This window comes from Scyliorhinus torazame, chromosome 9, assembly GCF_047496885.1.
Source record: "Scyliorhinus torazame isolate Kashiwa2021f chromosome 9, sScyTor2.1, whole genome shotgun sequence".
NCBI lineage: Eukaryota > Metazoa > Chordata > Chondrichthyes > Carcharhiniformes > Scyliorhinidae > Scyliorhinus > Scyliorhinus torazame.
In genome coordinates this window covers 52,779,872-52,795,843 of record NC_092715.1, presented here as the reverse complement: position 1 = coordinate 52,795,843, position 15,972 = coordinate 52,779,872, and the positions used below count along the sequence as shown (strand labels likewise).

Sequence of the window (15,972 nt, the reverse complement as noted above, 5' to 3'; positions counted from 1 at the left end):
CCACCAGAATTGCCACCCCTCTATTTTTTGCGTCCAATCCCGAGTGAAATACCTGTCCTACCCATCCCTTTCTTAACCTGACCTGGTCCGCCACCTTCAGGTGTGTCTCTTGGAGCATTGCCACGTCTGCCTTCAGTCCCTTCAAGTGCGCGAACACTGGCGCCAACTAGCCATCTCCTTTTCTGGGCCAGTCCCTTGTCCGCGTCTCCCTCACTCTCCAGTCCCCCAGCCGGGGGACCCCCATCCCAGCCACCTCTTCTGTGTCCCGTTCTCTTTCGGCCAGTGCAGCAGCAACCCTTTCCCCCCCCACCCCCCCCCCACGCTAAATCCCCTTCTAGCTTTTTTGCTCCCCCCATATCCCTCCCGTAAGTCAGCTGACACCTGCTGACCCCGGCTTCCCCCGCCATCCCTTTGACCTCCCGTCTGGGAATCTCCCAATCAATGTACATTCCTTTGTTCCCCTTCCCGCCTTTCTTGCCGCGCGCGGGAAAGACAACCCCGGGTTTTCCAAAGCCTGCCCCGCCCCCCATGGCGCAGCTCCTGTCGTGGCCTTGTCCCTCTCCCCCAGCCCATATAGCATTTCCTACGCGTGGTTGACCCCCTATGTACAACAACCATCATACTTCAACCCTCAAACACCCCCTCCCACACAAACCCTCAATTAGAGTCCACTTTTTCAGCTAGTATAAAGGTCCACGCCTCTTCGTGCATTTCGAAGTAGTGGTGTTGGCCATTATGTGTAACCCACAGTCGCGCTGGCTGCAACATTCCAAATTTCACTCCTTTCCGATGCAGCACCGCTTTGGCCCGGTTGAAACCCGCTCTCCGCTTAGCGACCTCCGCGCTCCAGTCCGGGTATATTCTGATCTCCGCATTGTCCGACTTGCTGCTCCGTTCCTTCTTGGCCCATTTCAGGACCCACTCTCTGTCCGTAAACCGGTGAAATCTCACCACCATCGCCCTTGGCGGCTCTTTTGCCTTGGGCTTCCTCGCTAGCACTCGGTGCACCCCATCCAGCTCCAGCAATCCCGGGGGGGCCTCTGCACCCATCAGCGTCCCGATCATTGTGCCCGCATATGCCGCGGCATCGGCCCCCTCCACTCCTTCTGGGAGACCCAGGATCCTCAAGTTGTTTCTCCTTGATCTGTTCTACAGGTCTTCGAGTCTTCCTGCCCACGTCCTGTGGAGCGCCTCGTGCCGCTCCACTCTCTCCGCCAGGCCCACGAGCTCGTCGTCGTTCTCACTCACTTTTTCCTGGATCTCCTGGATCTTCACCTCTTGGGCTTTCTGGGTTGCTCCAAGTCTTTCAACCATTGCCAGTATAGGCGCCACCATCTCCTTACGCAGCTCCTCGAAGCAGCACTTGATGAACTCTTTCATCTACTCTCTGTCCGTGGGTGCCGCCATTTTGTTTTTTTCTCCTTTCTTCTCCCGCTGCTCCAGGGTCGCTATTTTCGCCGTTTCGCTGCGGATCCGATCCATGCAGGTTTGTAGGGGACCTTTCTCCTTCCTTCCCCATATGGGCCGTATGGGTGCTCCCACACCCGCACCCCACCCTTCACCATACACCCCCCCCACCCCCGGCTGCCAGTCGCTGTAGGGGCATCAGGCGGCCCACCCAAGAACAACTGTAGCCCCGGGCGGCTGCCACAGAGCGTACCACAGGCATGGAAAGCACCAGCTAATGGCACCCCTGGCAGCAGGGACAGGCGCCATAGCCCGAATGCATAGAGGAGTTGTGTGTGTGTGTGTGTGTGTGTGGTGGGGGTGTGGGGGGAGAGAGAAAAGGACATACAAGGGCAGAGTCGGCAGTGCTAGCTTGGGCACCGTGTAGACCATTGGACCTGGTTGGGCATTGGGATATGCACCATGCTAGCATGTCTGCCTTTCACCCTATGCAGACAATGGATATTGGAATTCAACAAGCAATGGTGGCCTTCCACCTAGTTGCCGCAGCCCTGGGGGGGGATGCCCTGTGGCTGTATGAGCTGGAGCTGCTCAAGGAGCATGAAGCTGCTCGAGGAGCAGGAAGCTGCAGCAATGGAACAGGAGGTAGCCGGTGAGGATGGAGAACCAGCTGACCCTGAAGCAGAATGGGGGCGGACACCCGCCCCCGGTGGCTGCCATGGTGATGGTCACCCTGAACATTTATGCCACAGGGTCCTTCCATGTGCCGATTGGGGACCTGTCCAGATTTCCCAGACCTCGGTGCACAGGTGCATCCATGCCGCCACGTCATCCACTTCGGACCGAGCCCACTAGGATGCCCGGGTATCGGGGTTCGCCACCATCGTCGAGATGCCCCGGGTCCAGAGTTGGTTGCCGGGATGTTCTGTCGCCCTACGAACACATGCAGATGACAAGCCGCTCTACACAAACCAGAGTGGCTCCACTTGATGAATGTGCAGCCTGTTTGTGGCCATGAGCTGCCCATCATGCACGTCTGCGCCCGATACACGGGCAGTGTGCACAACTCCTTCATCCTGGCACACTTGGCGATTCCTGATCTCTATATGGCACACCCCCAACTGGGGGCTTGGCTCCAGGGTGACCGGTGTTATACACTGCGTTCGTGGCCGATGACACCTCTCCTAAGGCCGCAGTCCGAAGCGGAGACCCGCTACAACGATACCCATGAAGCGACCAGGGGCATGATCGAGCAGTGCTTCAGAATCCTGAAGATGCGGCTCAGATGCCTGGACCAGTATGGCACTGAGAGGCGACCTGCTGCGTCCTCCACTCCATCACGCTCAGAGGGGCGACGTGCAGGAGGAGGAGGATGAACATCAGGCCTTTTCCGAAGAGGAGGGTGTGGGAGAGGGCGTGGATGGGCAGGTCATTGAGCCCAGGCAGGCACTGGAGGCTGCACGACATGCGTGGCAGGACCCGTGTCTGTGCGGGTTTCTTCCGAATGCTCCAGTTTCCTTTACATATTCCGAAAGACGGCTTGTTCGGTGAATTGGACATTCTGAATTCAGTGTACCCGAACAGGAAGAAGTCTTACAACAACAGGTTAAAATCCAACAGGTTTGTTTGGAATCACTAGCTTTCGGAGCGCAGCTCCTTCCTCATGTTGTGGCACTGGCGGGGGTTGACACACTTGTTACAGAGAACCGCAACTAAGCGGGGTCTCACTTCTTCGCCTGCGGTCGGCCTACACCCCGGCGACTTCCCTTTCTTCTGGCCTGCCGACTATGACAGGGCCCATTGTTCAGCCACGGTGAGGGACTGCAGGTCCGGTGGTCCAGCTCCCGGCGGTTATGTGCAGCCTTCTGGAGTGGGGGGGGGGGGGGGGGGGGAACAGAAAACGACAGTGTTAGACAGTCCGATGCATACAGCCCAGGGGCTGGATAGCTGGTGGCCTCAGTGGCCAGGGCACCCAGCTATGGCGGCCGGTATGGGACAGGTGTTGGTGCCAGTGGCACAGTGCTGCCTACTCACCCTGGCTGCCCTGAGGAGGTCATGCAGTTTCTTCCTGGACTGCAGGCCAGTTTGGACGGTGTCACTCGTGTGGCTGACCGGCTCTGACATCTGCCCCTTGGCACGGCGACCGGCGACGGTTGACAGCCTCCTTCCTGGTGGCCCCCCTCTCCTGCTCCAGGAAGGTCTCCACTTGGCGTCGGTGAAGCGTGGTGCAGCTCTCCTTCCTGTCACCTTGTTGGCTGGGATGGTGTGTGTGGAGAGTGGTGTGTCTATGCAGCTTGCCAGCCTTAGGAGTGTCAATCTCGAATCCGGCGAATCCAGCACCATTTCTCATTGGAATCAATTGTGTTCTATGTCTCACTGGTGCTAGCCCCTCAACAGTTGATGAATTGGTCCAGGTGAGGCGCCAGTTTTGTTGATGTGGAGTCCACGAATCCTGCCCCAGCGTCAACACTTAGTCTCAGGAACGGAAAATCCAGCCGCTTGTCTTTACTTTTTTTTTCATTATTAAAAATTAACTTATGGGATGTAGGTGTTGCTGGCTAGGTCAGCATTTATTGCCTATCCTTAGTTACACTTCAGAAGATCGTGGTGAGCTGCCTTCTTGAACCGATGCAGTACTTGAGGTGTAAGTGCACCCACAGTGTTTGAGAGGGATTTTGACCCAGCGACAGTGAAGGAATGGGAATATGTTTCCAAGTCAAGAATGGTGAGTGACTTGGAAGGGAATCTCCAGGTGGTGATCTTCCCAGGTATCTGCGGCCCTTGTCCTTCTAGATGGTCATGGTCGTGGATTTGGAAGGTGCTGCCTAAGGAACCTTGTTGAGTTCCTGGATTGGATTGGATACATAGGTCAAATGTAAAATACACACTGTAAATACAGAAACACAGGCAACGGGTGAAGCATAAAGGAGTGTAGTACTACTCAGTAGAGAAGATGTGTGAAGAGATCAGATCCGTCCATAACAGGGTCATTTAGGAGTCTGGTAACAGCGGGGAAGAAGCTGTTTTGAATCTGTCAGCATTCTCATACTTTTATATCTCTTGCCCAATGGAAGAAGTTGGAAGAGTAAATAAGCCGGGTGGGAAGGATCTTTGATTATGCTGCCCACTTTCCCAAGGCAGCGGGAGGTGTAGACAGAATCATTGGATGGGAGGCGGGTTTGTGTGGTGGATTGGCCGGTGTTCACGACTCTCTGTAGTTTCTTACAATCTTGGGCCGAGCAGTTGCTATTACCAGGCTGTGATGCAGCCAGATAGGATGCTTTCTATGGTGCATCTGTAAATGTTGGTAAGAGTCAATGCGGACATGCCGAATTTCCTTAGTTTCCTAATAAAGTATAGGCGCTGTTGTGCTTTCTTGGTCATAGAGTCGACGTGGGTGGACCAGGACAGATTTGTTGGTGATGTGCAGACAGAGATGTGTATGATACTTTGCTCCCTGAAGTCAATGACCAGCTCTTTGGTTTTGCTGACATAGAGGGAGAGACTGTTGTCGTTACACCACTCCACGAGGTTCTCTATCACCCTCCTGTACTCTGACTCATCATTGTTCAAGATCCGACCCACTACAGTCGTGTCATCAGCAAACTTGTAAATGGAGTTGGAGCCAACTTTTGCCACACAGTTGTGTGTGTATAGGGAGTATAGTAGGGCGCTAAGTACGCTGCCCCGGTATTGAGGACTATCGTGGAGGAAGTGTTGTTGTTTATCCTGACTGATGGTCTATGGGCCAGAAAGTTGAGGATCCAGTTGCAGAGGGAGGAGCCAAGTCCTAGGATTTGGAGCTTTGATATGAGCTTGGCTGAGATTGTGGTGTTGAAGGCGGAGCTGCAGTCAATAAATAGGAGTCCGATGTAGGAGTCCTTGTTGTCGAGATCGCCAGGGGTGAGTGTAGGGTCAGGAAAATGGCGTCTGCTGTGGACCGGTTGTGGCAGTATGCGAATCGCTGTGGATCTAGGCATTCTGCGAATATGGAGTTTATGTGCCTCATGACCAACCTCTCGAAGTACCTCATTACTATTGATGTCAAGTCACCGGACGATAGTCGTTGAATGTTCCTGCAATGCATCTTGTATATAGTACATATAGTTGCCACTGTTTGTTCGTGGTGGAGGGAGTGAATGTTTGGCGAAGGGTCTGCAATCAAACGGGCTGCTTTGTCTTGAATGGTGTGGATCTTCTTGAGTGTTGTTGGAGCTGCACTCATCCAGGCAAGTGGAGAGCATTGCATTACACCGCTGACTTGTGCCTTGTAAATAGTGGACAGGAGTAGGGGAGTCAGGGGGTGAGATACTCTCTGCAGGATTTCAAGCCTTTGACCTGCTCTCATAGCCACAGTATTTATAAGGTTAATCCAGTTCTGGTCAATGGTCACCCCAGAATGTTAATGGTGGGGGATTTAGCGATGGTAATGCCATTGAATGTCAAGGGTGATGGTTACATCCCCTCTTGTTGGAGATGGTCATTGTCTGGCACAAATGTTATTTGTTCTTGTCAGCCCAAACCTGGAAATTGTCCAGGTCTTGTTGCATTTGGGCATGGACTGCTTCAGTATCTGAGGAGGTGTGACTGGTACTGAACATTGTGCAAACATCCCCACTTCTGACCTGAGGATGGAAGGGAGGTCATTGGTGAAGTGGCTGAAAATGGTTGGGCCTTGGACACTACCCTGAGAAACTCCTGCGGTGATGACCTGGGAGCTGAGAGGACTGACCTGCCACCACGACTATTTTCCTTTGTGCCAGGTATGACTCCAACCATTGGAGGGTCCCCCTTGATTCCAGTTTTGCTAGGGCTCCTCAATGCCATACTTGGTCAAATGCTGCCGTGATGTCAAGGGTAGTCAGCCTCACCTGTAAGGGTTCCTCCTGCTGATTCCTTATGACCCCTTTATGTTTTACCGTTATCATTTTTGATCCATGGGTAATTGACATGTATCTTTAAGTCGAGCAGCAGAGAGGGGGAAGAATTCATGAAGTTGCAAAGTAGTACTTGGTGCTGCTAGCTTTTGACAACAAGACCCAGAATTCTCGGCACCTGAGACTCAGTTCAATTGATTGGCTGGTGGCCAATCATTTGGCCAAAAGGCCGTATTTTGACCGGTAACAGGTGATGATTGATCCTGCCTGAATGGGATGATTTCCAGAGACCCTGGCACAATTCTCCAGCCTCATTGCACTCTCGCTCAAGCGTAACAAGGCCGGTGAATAGCAGAAGAGGCCAAAAGCGAGATCCGTGCCAGACACCTAACAGTTTGCTTATGCAACCGGCCCGCTCCCAAAGGCGGAATCGGGTTCTCAGCATAGCGTGGCAAAAAATCAAGTATCACCACTCAAGCCCCATGTCCATACAACGAACGAGAACAACCCCATATCCAACGGCCGCCCGTCGTTCAGTAGACTCCCAAGCAAATGTTCACGCTGGCACCGATTAGTACCCCTTTTGAAAAGCGTGAACCTGGCAGAAGGGCTTCTGTGGGGAACCGAGGTGGTGAATAGCCATCTTTGCTCACAGGCAAAGAGCACAGAGCGCTAAGCTTTGCATCCCAGTGCTCGGCTGGGGGTCGAAGACCCTCCGCAGGGGTGGGCCGCCATGCGGGATCGGGGGGTAGGGGGGGGAGACATTGGGGGAGCAACCAGAGGGCAACCGCTCGCGGCACCACCATGCCAAACCCTGGGTCCGTTCCAGGGGAAATTCTTGTTCCTGCCTGTCTGCCCCACCGATCACCCATATCTCCCATCGACTGCCGAGGCGTCTGGCTGTGCGGCTGAAGACGATTGCTGATCAGAAATTGGCAATCGTGGTTATGTGAGCACCTCACACATGCCAAGTGGATTGTCGTGGGTGGGCGTGCCATGTAGCATGTGGGAGTCATTGCCTAGCATCCCAATCATACCCTGAATGCCTGGACACTGTGCTTGAACACTGCGGCAGGCAACACCACTCTCGCTGAACACTCAGAGGATGGGACCCAGCTCCAGGGACATGTCCACGGACGGAAGATTGGTGGGTGCCACGGGGTGCGGGGGATGCCTGGAGAGATGGGCAAAGGGTCTGGAGGTCGGTGCACATAACAGACGAAAGTGACAAAGGCATCATAATGGTTGTACAAAAAGGAGTTTAATGTGCTGTACAATACCCCACTCCCAGTGGTGCCTCCCCCACCCCTCCACCCCCTACCTGCATCACACACCCCCTCCCACGGTGTCCTCGGCGATCCTCAACACGAGTGGCCCTCCTAGCTCTCTTCTGCGGTGTTTCCCCAGGATGCACACCTGAGGTGGAGGCTGCCAGCTACCTATCTCATCTCGTGGCCTTTGATGCCCCTAGCGGGCATCCTCTGGGGGCTCTGGGGCCAGAGGGCCCCAGCTCACTTGTCACCTGTTCCGTATGCTGACTGCGAGACACAACCTCATCAGTGGTGCCCACCGTCGCCACTCCATGAGATGGGTCCGGATTGCCACTCAGTGCCCCTCCTCCCGATCGGTGCACTTAAGGCCCTGGGCCCACCTTGGGACGGAGAGGCAGCTGGTTTGAACCCCGGCTGCCCCTGCATAATCTGGCTCTGCCAGCCCTGGCGGCTTCCCATGGTCTGCACCATCGTATCGACGATCTCGGCGATGCTCCTCAGTGACTGGGATAAGCTCTGCAGCGCTTCAGTACTATTACCAGAATATTGTTAGGCTGCACAGCTTTTGCAGTATCCAGTGCCTTTAGCTGTTTCTTGATATCATGTGGAGTGAATTGTATTGACTGAAGACTGACATCTATGATGCTGGGGACCTTCGAAGGAGACCAAGATGGATCATCCACTTGGCACTTCTAGTTGAAGATTGTTACAAATACTTCAGCCTTATCTTTTGGGTATATTTGTAGAGCTTCCTCCTCCAGTGAGTTGTTTAATTGTACACCACCATTCATGGCTGGATGTGGCAGGATTGCAGAACTTAGATCTGATCTGTTGGTTGTGGGATCATATAGCTCCATCTGTTACTCGCTGCTAATGCTGTTTGGAACACAAGTAGTCCTGTGTTGTAGCTTCACCGGGTTAACACCTAATTTTTCCATATGCTTACTGGTGCTCCTGGCATGCACTCCCAGGGTTCATTGAACCAGGGTTGATCCCTGGCTTTGAGGTAATGGTAGAGCCAGGGTTATGCCAGACCACGGGGTACAGATTATAGTTGAGTACAATTCACTGCTGCTGATGGCCCACAGCGCCTTATTGATGCCCAGTCTTGAGTCATCCCATTTAGTACAATGGTAGTGCCACAACATGATGGAAGGTATCCTCAATGTGGTGACGGGACTTTGTCTCCACAAGGACTGTAAAGTGGTCACCTCTACTGATACTGTTATGGATAGATGCATCTATGGCAGTCAGGTTGATGAGGATGAGGTCAAGTATTTTTTTCTCTGTTGTTGGTTCCCACACCGCCTGCTGCAGTCCCAGTCTAGTAGCTATGTCCTGTAGTACCCGGCCAGCTGAGTCTGGTGATACCACTGAGCCACTCTTGGTGATGGACATTGAAGCCCACATCCCCCCACCCAGAGTGCGCCCTTGCCACCCTCAGTACTTCCTCCATGTGGTGTTCAACATGGAGAAGTACTGATTCATCAGCTGAGGGGGATGGTAAATGGTAATCAACTGGAGGCCTCCTTGCCCATCTTTGACCTAGACTTCCAGAGTGGATGTTCAGGACACTCAGGGTAATTCTCTCCCGACTGTATACCACTGTGCTGCCATCACTGCTGGTGGTAGTTGTGTCTGGGACATTATCTGAAACCTTTATGACTATGTCAGGCTGTTGCTTGACAGCTCACCCAGTTTTGGCACAAGCCCCCAGATGTTAGTAAGAAGGATGTTTGCAGGATTGGCAGGACTGGGTTTGCCGCTGTCGTTTCCGGTGCCTAGGTCGATGCCGGATGGCCCTTCCAGTTTCATTCCTTTTTTTCCCCCTTTGTAGTGATTGAATACAACTGAGTGTCTTACGCGGCCATTTCGGATGGCATGTAAGAGTCAACCACATTGCTGTGGACCCGGAGTCGCATGCAGGCCAGGAGATTTCCTTCGCTAAAGGACATTAGGCAACCAATTGGTTAGACTATTATTTCTAGATGTTTTATTGAGTTTATTTTCCATCATCTGTCGTGGTGGGATTCGAACCCAGGTCCCCAAAGCATTACTCTCTGGCTTTGGATTACAAATCTAGTGACAATACCACTACGCCACCACTTCTCCCTAGTATACTATCAGTACCACTCCTTTGTCTTGTGTTCCTTGACATCTTTGTCATTTAATCTCTCTTACCCTCCAACCTATCCCTAACTTTCTATTTTGCTCCACCTGCCCCATTCTCCTTTTTCAACAGCTTAAAGCCCATCATATTCCTATCTCTCTCCAGTTCCGACGTGAGTCATATTGGACTCAAAACGTTAGCTCTGTTTCTCTCTCCACGCCGATGTTGCCAGACCTCCTGAGCTTTCCCAGCATTTTCTGTTTTTATTGCGGATCTCCAGCATCCAAAGTATTCAGCTTTCATTTAATCTATATCCTTACTTCCTGCTCCCATCTACACAAGTTATTTATGGGCAGGATTTTCCAACCTTCGTCGCAGCATGGTGGCTGAAGCCGCTCACCATTGGCTGGTGGCGAGATCTTCTGCTCTCATCGCTGTCAACGGAGTTTGCTGTTCGCACCGTCTGCCACCAGAGATCCCGCGGTTGGGGCTCACCATCGGTGGGTATGGCCGGAAAATTCCACCCATATCATGTGCTGACAATATTCACTTTTATTTAACTCACAGCCACTGAAACCTTTATTTGCATATGTTTTTTTTTCCATATGTCACCAATAAAATGAGCAATAAATGGAGCAGCACAGAAATGGTGTCCTCAATTGTATATTGGCAATATAAAATGGATCCCAAGAATACTGGGAACAAAAGTAATATGTTTTGTGTCCTGGAGTATTTTACTGTTCTGGCATGGGAAAATATGTTGCTCCAAGATCGCCAATCTAGTTGAAATTTTCTCAAACGGCTGTCTACATAAATTCTAAATTATTCACAATTATTCTGATTTCACTGATCTCACCAATCATTGTTTAAATTTGGTTTGATTGAAATTTGGATGTAAACCTGATGTTTCTTCTAACTAAGTTATAATGGACTTCTGGTGGCGGCAATGAGTGAGTGAGCTGCACATTCGGGGCTCTCACTCCGGCGGGATTTGAGGATCTGGTTCCCCGGTTTTGCAGGGCAGTGAAAGGACGGCCACGGGGGGCTAAGGAGCGAGCAGAGCTGCATGGAACTGCGGGAGAGCAGAAAACAGCGCAAACGGGAGAGGAAGGGACAAAGGCAAGGTGCAGGGGAAGCTGACCCGGGAGCAAAGATGGCGGACTTGCGGACCTCGGACCCGGTGATCCAGCAGGCGCTGGAAAACATGCTGCAGGTGATAAAGAGCAGTTTTGAGTCGTTGAAGCGGGATAACTTGGACCCACTTCAGAAGTTAGTGGATCAGCTGAACCAGAGACTGGATGCCCAGGACGAAAAGGTTAAGGAGCTGGGGGAGGCGGTGGAGGAGCAGGCGGACGCTCAGACGATTGCTGCGCTAGAAGTCGACGGGTTGAAGGGGAGACAGAGAAGACTGCTGGACAGAGTAGAGGAGCTGGAAAATACAGCCCGTGGACAAAATCTGAGGATAATTGGCCACCCGGAGGGGGCGGAGGGAGCAGATGCCACAGTGTTTGTGGCGGACCTGTTGATGCAACTGATGGGGGCTGAAGCCTGTCCGTGACTGCCGGAGCTGGAGGGGGCACACAGAGTACAGGTGAGACAGGTGCGTCCGGGGGGGTCACCCCGTCCGATGGTGGTTAGGTTCCACAGGTTTGTGGAGAAGGAGCGGGTGCTGCAGTGGGCAAAGAGCGCTAAAAGCAGCACATGGAATAACAGTGTCCTTCGCATTTACCACGACCTAAGCCAGGAGGTGGCCAGGCGGCGAGCAGCCTTTAAACAAGTTGAGGAGGTGTTGTTCAAAAAGCACATGAAGTTTGATCTGCTCTTCCCGGCCCGTCTTTGGGTTACGCATCAGGGCCAACACCACTACTTCTCCGAGCCTGAAGAAGTGATGGACATCAGGGGCTGATCTCGAGAAAAGGACCCACGGACGCAAGTTAGGGTCCGAGAATTACTGTTTGAAGGGACGCCTACTGTGCCTGGACTGCTGGTCGACAGTTTACTGCTTTAAAGGTGCCTTGTGTATTTTTTGTGGGCAGTTTTTGCCTGTGGGGGGAGGGTATCCCCCCCCCCCCCCCCCCCCCTCGTATGGTCTTTTTCCTTTTTTCTGTTGTTTGTTTTTTCTCTCCTTTTTTTTCCTTCTGTTGTGGTGGGTACCTTTTGTTGGGCTCTCTGAGTGCGCTGGAGCCTGTATTGTAACAAAAGGGTGGCCGGTCAGCAATGGGGATTAAAGATGTTGGTTGGGGGCTTTTGTTTCATTTATGTCTATGGTTTTTATGTTTGTTTCGGATGGGGATGTACGGGTACTGGGTTATTGCGGTGTTACATATATATATATTTTTTTGGTGCTCAGAAAGGGACGTGGGTTGACACTTTTCTGTGTACACAGCTGGAACTGTATTGTACCTGGAGCAGCCTCGCGTTGCTGTTTGATGTTTACATCTTGTTTGATCTTTCCCATCTTAGTGAGACTGCTCCAGTGGGTCGGAGTGGGGGATGGTGTGCTGGGGAGTGGGGAGATGAGGTCGGGGAAACAATGGGAGTGAGACAAGGGGGCGCCGGAGCGATGAGTCACCGGGCTAGCAGATTGGCTAGTCAAGGGAGTCAGGTAGGGGAGTAGAATACAGCCAATGAATGGCGGGGGTGGGATTATCGGGGGATGTTGCTAGGGGTGGCGGGGGGGGGGGGGGGGGGGGGGGGGGGAGAGTTATTTTGCTGACAGGGGGATCTGAAGTAGGTAATGGAAAGGAGGCCGGGGGTGGAGGCAGCCAAGAGGCGAGCCAGGAATGGCGCAGCGCATGGGCCAGGGGCGGGCCCAAGAAAGTTTATGGCTGACCTGGGGGGGGGGGGGGGGTTGTGCCCCCCAACCAGGCTGATCACTGGGAATGTCAGGGGATTAAATGGGCCAGTTAAAAGGGCACGTGTGTTCGCGCATTTGCGGGCTCTAAAGGTGGACGTAATTATGTTGCAGGAGACGCGTCTGAAAGTGTCTGACCAGACTAGGCTAAGGAAGGGCTGGATCAGCCAGGTCTTCCACTCAGACTTGGATTCTAAGTCCAGGGGGGTAGCAATTATGATCAATAAGCGGGTTCAATTTGAGGCGGAGGGCGTAGTCGGTGACGGTGGGGGCAGATTCCTTATGGTAAGGTGGAGGGGAGAAGAGTGGTGCTGGTGAACATATATGCGCCAAACTGGGACGACGTTGACTTTATCAAAAGAGTGCTGGGGAAGATCCCGGACCTAGACCAGGGGACTTTAATACGGTCCTTGACCCAGGGCTGGACCGGTCATGTCCCAGAACGGGCAGACTCCCAGCAATGGCAAGGGGGCTGAAAGGGTTCATGGAGCAAATGGGGGCTGTGGACCCATGGAGAGCCAGACAGCCGACGTGAAGGGGCTACTCGTTTTATTCGCATGTTCATAAAGTATATTCTAGGATTGATTTTTTTTTATCGTGAGCAGGGACTGTGTAGGGGAGGTAAAGAATACGGAATACTCGGCAATCACTATCTCGGACCATGCCCCGCACTGGGTGGATCTGCAGGTCGGGGGGGGGGGGTGCGAATTACCAACGCCCGCAATGGAGGTTAGACTTAAGACTGTTGTCGGAGGAGTGGATATGTGAGAGACTTCGGAAGTGTATGCAAAATTACTTGCAGGTGAACGATACGGGGGAGGCTTCAGCAGCGACCCTGTGGGAGGCGCTGAAGGCAGTAGTGAGGGGGGAGCTGATCTCAATTCGGGCTCACAGGGTCAGGGCAGACAGTGCAGAAATGGACAGATTGGTTAGGGAAATTCACCGGATAGACTAGGAGCATGCAGGGTCCCCGGGGGAGGACCTACTCAGGGAGAGACGGAGATTGCAGGCGGAACTGGGGGTGCTATCCACGAGTAGGGCCGTGGAACAACTTAGGAAGGCGAGGGGAGTGGTGTATGAGCATGGGGAGAAGGCCAGCAGATTGCTAGAGCAGCAACTCAGGAAGAGGGAGGCGGCCAGGTAAATAAGTAGAGTGGCTGATGGGGAGGGGAGCAGAGTGGAGGACCCGGCAGGACAAAATATGGTATTTCGGGACTTCTATAGTAAGCTGTACACTTCAGAACCCCCGGAAGAGCCGGAGGAGATGAAAAGGTTCCTGGATGGACTAACGTTCCCAAAAGTAGGTAGGGGACTAGTGGACGGGCTGGGGGCACCGATTAGAGCGGAGGAGGTATTGGGGGGCCTAAAGGCCATGCAATCGGGGAAAGCCCCTGGACTGGATGGTACCCAGTAGAGTTTTACAAGAAGTTCTCGGAGATAGTGGGACCGGTCCTGACGAGGGTTTTTAATGAGGCAAGGGACAGAGGGACCCTGCCACCGACGATGTCGCAAGCCACCATCTCGCTGATACTGAAGCGGGACAAGGACCTGCGGGTCATACAGGCCAATCTCCCTGATCAATGTGGATGCCAAGCTCCTGGCCAAGGTCCTGGCGATTAGAATTGAGGACTGCGTACCGGAGGTGATTGGGGACGATCAGACAGGGTTTGTGAAAGGCAGGCAGCTGACAGCTAACTTGAGAAGATTGCTTAATGTGATCATGATGCTCCCGACGGGCAAGGAGGTGAAGGTAGTGGTGGCAATGGACGCTGAGAAGGCCTTCGACCGGGTGGAGTGGGGCTATTTGTGGGAGGTGCTTGGACGGTTTGGGTTCGGGGAGGGGCTGGTTAATTGGGTCAGACTATTGTACCAGGCCCCAAAAGCTAGCGTTAGGACGAACAGGATAATGTCAGATTATTTCAGACTACACAGCGGGACCAGACAGGGGTGCCCACTCTCCCTGGTGCTGTTCGCGCTGGCCATAGAGCCGATGGCGTTGAGAGCTGCGATGGGGTGGAAGGGAATGACATGGGGGGGTTGGGGGGTGGAACATAGGGTCTCTCTCTATGCAGATGACCTGCTCCTGTATGTGTCGGACCCACTGGCCGGGATGGAAAATATACTGGAAACATTGAGGAAGTTCGGCCGGTTTCAGGGTACAAATTAAATATGGCCAAGAGTGAGATGTTTGTGGTGCAGGCAAGGGGCCAGGAGAATAGACTGAAGGAGCTGCCATTTAGGCTGGTGGAGGAAAGTTTCCGGTACTTGGGGATACAGGTGGCACGAGACTGGGGCAGGTTGCATAAGTTAAATTTGACTAGGGTGGTGGAACAAATGAAGAGGGAGTTTCAGAGATGGGATGCACTCCCGCTGTCACTGGCGGGGAGGGTGCAGACTGTAAAGACGACAATCCTCCCTAGATTTCTGTTCATCTTCCAGTGCCTCCCGATCTTTATCCCACGGTCCTTCTTCAAAAGGACTGGCAAAATCATCATGAGCTTTGTCTGGGCGCGAAAATCCGCGCGGGTGAAGAAGGCGATGCTTGAAAGGAGCCGCAGCGAGGGGGGACTGGCATTGCCGAGTCTGATCAACTACTACTGGGTGACTAACGTAGCCATGATAAGGAAGTGGATGATGGGTACGGTGTCTATCTGGGAGCGAGTGGAGGAGGCTTCGTGCAGGGGCACCAGTTTGGCAGCCCTGGTCACGGCTCCCCTACCGCTGTCGCCGGCCAGGTACTCCACCAGCCCGGTAGTGGGGGCGGCCCTGCGGGTATGGGGCCAGAGGAGGAGGCATGTGGGAGGGGGGGTGGGGGGGTGCGTCTGTCTGGGCTCCAATATGTGACCATCGATCCGCCCCCGGGAACATGGATGGAGGGTTTCGAACATGGCGGCGGGTAGGGGTGGGGAGGGTGGGCGATATGTTCCTGGAGGGGAGCTTTGCGAGTTTGAGAGGCTTGGAGGAGAAATTTGGGCTGGTAAGGGGAAATGACTTTAGGTACTTACAGATGCGGGACTTTGTACGCAGACAGGTCCCATCCTTCCCACGGTTCCCGCCAATAGGGATCCAGGACAGAATAGTCTCTAGAGGAGAAGGAGGAGAGGGTAGAGTCTCGGATATCTACAAGGTGCTCATGAAGAGTCCCAGACGGAGGAACTGAAACTCAAATGGGAGGAGGCGCTTGGCGGGGAGATGGAGGACGGGTTATGGGCGGAAGCCCTGAGTAGGGTAAACTCAACCGCAACATGTGCCAGGCTCGGCCTGATTCAATTTAAGGTCGTTCACCGGGCCCACATGACGGTAGCTCGGGTGAGCAAATTCTTTGGGGTAAAGGACAAGTGCGTTAGATGCGCGGGAGGACCAGCGAACCATGTTCACATGTTTTGGGCATGTCCTAAGCTTAGGGGGTACTGGGAGGAATTTGCGGGGATCATGTCCCGGGTGCTGAAAACA

General features: G+C 53.3%; 1 protein-coding gene across 3 annotated transcripts in view; it reads left to right on the top strand.

Moving 5' to 3' along the window:
* Positions 1–15,972, top strand: part of LOC140429203 (ufm1-specific protease 2-like) — a 121,301-nt gene that overhangs the window by 79,393 nt on the left and 25,936 nt on the right. The window lies entirely within an intron of this gene.